General features: G+C 41.1%; 1 pseudogene; it reads right to left on the bottom strand.

Annotated features, from left to right (window-relative positions):
* Positions 1 to 643: 643 nt before the first annotated feature.
* On the bottom strand, positions 644 to 3129 carry LOC134460373 (class I histocompatibility antigen, F10 alpha chain-like; annotated as a pseudogene).
* Between the last annotated feature and the right edge of the window lie 1896 nt (positions 3130 to 5025).

The following is a 5025-nucleotide window of genomic DNA, read 5'->3' as shown; positions in this document are numbered from 1 at the left end:
GATGTGATGCCTTTATCCATGTCCTCTGTACCTATACAAACGAAAATGACAATTCAGTCCATTTTTTCAGTTTACAGCATTCAATACAGTAGGCTATGTTCTTCATGGTTGTAATGATGTGGAATATGGCATGATTTACATACCATGGTTTGCATTTGTCACAGTTAAAATTAAATAAAACTGTAAAGTCAAGGTGGGCTGTACATTGGTGGTGGCATCGGCATATGAGGTGATCAGGTGTGCACTTGTTGGAGGTGCAGTGCCCTCTCTGTGCATGATACTTACCTGAGGCAGGAGAGTAGCACACCTCAGTATCTCCACTTGTCTCAGTGGTACCTGTGGTAGACATGCAATAGTTATGGGATCACAGAGACAGAGACAAAAAACCACTCCATATTGTGAAAAATAATTGGTGCTTTTTGTGTCACAAGTTATTTTTACAAGTATTGGGTGGGAGGTGAGTGGTCAACACAGCATCTAGTGTTCTATATTATGCACTGTTACAAGAGTCAAACTCCTTTACCGATGTCACAGCTGGCCCACATCAGGAAGTATTTTTATGCTACAGTAAAACATTTTAGGGTTATTGATCTTGTGCCTATTACCAAGAAACATCCAAACAAAAGTAAACTTTATGGTTTAGCTACACCTGTAACACAATTATCTTACCACTGTGTTTCCTCCTACAAATGAAAATGACCACAACTCCTCCAAGCAGGCACACAGCTACAGCTACAAGGACACTGGGTACAATAGAGGTGGTTACCGAATCCCACTCATGGTCTGTCAAATATGCATGAAGTAAATTATTATTGCCCATGAATAACAAGCAAGCATGGCAAAGGCAATAGGTGAAACAAACCATTGTATGACACACGCTGAATAGAAATCTAAATGCATAAACGATGTGAATGGACAATTATTGGTCATACCTAAATGTACATCCAGTTTGTTGTCCAGACTGAGATGTTGAGCTGTGCAGGTAAAGTTGTGCTGCTGTAGCTCCTCTGTGCTGACCTCCAGGTTCTTCCTCATCTGGTATGTCTCATCTCCATTAGGTAACAGCTCCCCCCCAGTGATCTGGTGGTCAGGCACAGGCTGGCCGTCTCTGAGCAGGGTCAGGTTGATGTGACGGGGTAGAAGCCAGTTGCCAGGCACGTCACTCTGATCCCCTTGGCACCCTCTAGCGTCTTCTGAAGGAGCCTGACTCTGGGTTTTACTGAAGATGGTTTGAGTAATTGTTGTATATACCATAGCAATATCAACTTATCAAACTGCTTCTAGATATACCATATTACATTGCACAATATTGTCTGGCATTGGATATTTTACATAATAAGCCATACTAATTACCTTTTTTTTTTTTTTAAACTAATACTGTACATGTATGGACAGAGCCCTTTTCATAACAAGATATCTAAGAAGACAATGAGGTTAACCTGCAGTGAGATATTTACCTTTCTTTAGCACGCGCTTCTTTTCTTTTTCAAGACGTTCTTTTAGAAATTTTATGCAGTTGGGATGATAAATCAGTCCATATCGCGTTGGAGAGAAGTGATTCCACATGAAACTGTTAAAATCAGGCAACCTGCTATCAGTGTGAAGAGTATCATGGTCTGCATCATAATACTCTACTTCAACAATTTCTCCATTGTAAGCATCCTTGTTGAACATTGGACCTGGTTTATCATTCTCCAATAGTTCACATCCAGCAGCTCTCTGAAATACAGAGATATCTGGGGAAAAACACAGTTGAAACAAATCATGATACTGTTTGAAAAATACTGTAGTTGAATGTTGAAACATATGAGAAATTGAAACGGAATGAAACCGAAATGCCTCTTTCAAATATAGGCAGAATGGTCATAATTTGAAACTCCATTTAGTTTTGCATTTGTAGTTTTGCATCTTGTGATTACATTATTGTCCATAGGCCTACGTATTATTTTATTGAAGTGCCAGGTAAGCTACAGTATTTCAGATAGCTAATTGACACAAATGGATGTGATTTAATTGCAGATATTGTTTCTGTGCTTTACTGGCCAGGTAACCTAAGATGTTAGAGGTGAAGTGAAAAGGGAAGTGAAAGGCCATTGGGAAACTCCAACTCCCATTGTCATTGTGACACAGCACACAAGTGAACACTGCACACAACAAAATTGCATTTATGCCTCACCGGTGCAAGGGCCCAGGGAGCCCTCAATGGCACCCCAAGGGAGCAGTGCGGCGGGACGGTACCATGCTCAGGGTACCTCAGTCATGGAGGAGGATGGGGGAGAGCACTGGTTAATTGCTCCCCCCACCAACCTGGCGGGTCGGGAGTCGAACCGGCAACCTTTGGGCTACAAGTCTGACACCCTAACCGCTTACCCATGACTGCCCAGTCCACCTCTGCCTGAGGTTTCTTCCTGGACAAAGCATTTTTCCCCCTGCTTATACTGAGGTGTCCCCCCCTCAGCAGCCATCACTGCATTTCATTCTGCACACAAGGAATAGATTTTATACCTACTTTTTGAAATATATACATTTTTATTATTTATTTATTTATTGTTTTTGCCTCAATCAACAAGGAATTCTCAATTTCGTTGTGCGCGTCACAATGACAAATAAAATATATTCTATTCTATATTCTATTATTTGTAGTAGAGTCCTAACAAAGGGGAATGCCATGTTCAGTTGGTCAAATAATGTCATTCCGTTATCGTACCTTTCGTGTTGTTGAAGTGGTTCTTCAAATAAGATGCTCTGTGTTTCAGTCTTCCATGTACATATCCTACATACGTTCTGAAATAATTGAGTTCTTCGGCAATGAACTTTGTTTCTGAAGCCTCATTGGTGTCTATGTGCAATATTTCAGCCTCCTCTGAGTCGAAGTGGAGAATTACAATATCGTCAAGTGTGAGACATACGGAGAATTCTGGGAAAGGGGTCTCGCCCTGTATGTATGTTGCCATCATCCACACAGAGTGTGATCCTGCACGGGATTTAGAATAAGTTTATCTGTAAACACAATGTAACTGGAACAGTCATGAATAGATTTTTATTTTTATTTTATCGAAATATTTTTTTCCAAATGGAATGTACAAAAGAAAACACCATCAGTATGTTAAAGCTCCCACCATTGGTCATACCAGCTTCAATCTTTGAAGTTAAGTCCTATTCAGACGGAACTAGTTTTATGTACATGGTGAAATGTGCTTTTATCTCAGACCGTTGGTAATAGAAATGGCCAATTTGAACTGGATTAACCCCTTAGCACAGATGGGCCGACGGGCCCGCCGACTGGCCCGCCGTTGCTGAAAATACTCAGGTTTCAAGTTTAAGTTTATTTGTGAAATTGGGTTCGTAGCAGTTATTTACAAACATTCAGAACAGCAATAGGCTAATAAAAACAACATAAGACAGGGACCTGGGGTCAACACAGTACAAGGATAAAGATAATCTATTTTTGTCAGCAGGGGGTCTGGGAGTCCTTCCCCAGAAAAATGTGTATTTCTTAGATGAACTTTGAACAAATAGTACCCCCTTTCATGCAGGTGTGTGTGTGTGTGTGTGTGTGTGTGTGTGCGTGCGTGCGTGCGTGCGTGCGTGCGTGCGTGCGTGCGTGCGTGCGTGCGTGCGTGCGTGCGTGTGTGTGTGTGTAAGCGTGTCAGGCAATTAAGAAAACTATCTCTGCTCACATCTTGAGCAATCACCAGTCTATAGCAGCAAATGACAAGATCTGAAAAGAAACTAATTTGAGACTAACTAAAAAGGGACTAATTTTAATGAAAGGGGTGCAGTGCATTAAAAAAGAGAATGCAGGCAGCCTATTTCAGGGGACTCAGAAATAGACATGGCACAGCACAGAGAGATATATACAGGTAGGAGCGGGGGTCTTTTAAACGTGACATTGAAGGTTTGATCCTATGTCGGTAGAGTTACAGACAGTTTCACTTACAAACGGTCCGGATAAATTACCCTTTAAATCCCATGCCAATGCGATCCTAAAGATGTCTGGTTAAGCATGAAACGCACACGGTTGGCCTACCTAATTTGGCTTGCAAATGCAGTCTAGAGGTAAGCTTTAATTTTTGTTTTAGGGAGTTGTTCTGTTTTCACTGTCAAAATCAGGAAGCAAGGTCACACTCTTTGGATGCAACGACACACATTTAGATTATAATAGAATCTGATGGGTTAGTAAAGCAGCAGGTAATTAAGATTAAAATTGTTCAACGGGACCCAATGCATCTGTGGATAGGCATATATGCTAAGAAAAAATAGACCTATATTGTGGAGATTGCACGCACATATAGAAGACTGTCACAACACTGAGATTACATATTTTAATCCAGTCCGAATTGGCAATTTACCAACGTTCTGAGATAAAATCACATTACCCCATGTCCATACAACCCAAGTTCCTCGAATAGGGCAGAATGCAGAAGTATGAGAAACGTTGTCATACCTCATACCTTGTTACACTGTGTGGTGTTGTTAATACTATAGTTTTTAGAGAAAACAGTATGGCTATTTAAAATATAAACATTACCTGTTTTTGTGACCCCAAAAGTCTGCAACAAACAGATGAATATCTTCAACATCTTGACAACACTCAACATATTTTTTCTACCAAGCCTATGTGAACCATCATCAGCTGTTGTTTTGTTAGAATGACATACCACATCCTGGAACAATGACACCTGCGCATAACGATAGAGCCCTCCCCATTGCTTGTGAAAGATGAATACTTTGACTGGCTAGAGGGACATAGGTCAGGTCATGCTGCTGAAACATCAGGATTGTGAGTGTTAGCTGCAACATTCTTCTGAACATGTCAAGTTTTTTTCTGCTCTTTTTAATCTAAGTGAAAAAGCCCTGATCTCACACAGGGGAGGAGTAGGCCTATTGGAGACCTGGCACCGAAAACTGGGCATGCAACACCAGGACCAACCTCAACACACAGCACAGGCAGCTGTAACAAATAAATGAAACATGTCATCCACTTTCTTCACCTTGGCTCTAATGTTGCTGCACTCCAGAGGT

The sequence above is a fragment of the Engraulis encrasicolus genome, chromosome 12, assembly GCF_034702125.1.
Source record: "Engraulis encrasicolus isolate BLACKSEA-1 chromosome 12, IST_EnEncr_1.0, whole genome shotgun sequence".
Taxonomy (NCBI): Eukaryota; Metazoa; Chordata; class Actinopteri; order Clupeiformes; family Engraulidae; genus Engraulis; species Engraulis encrasicolus.
Note: the sequence above shows the minus strand (reverse complement) of the source record. Positions and strands in the feature narration are given on the sequence as shown.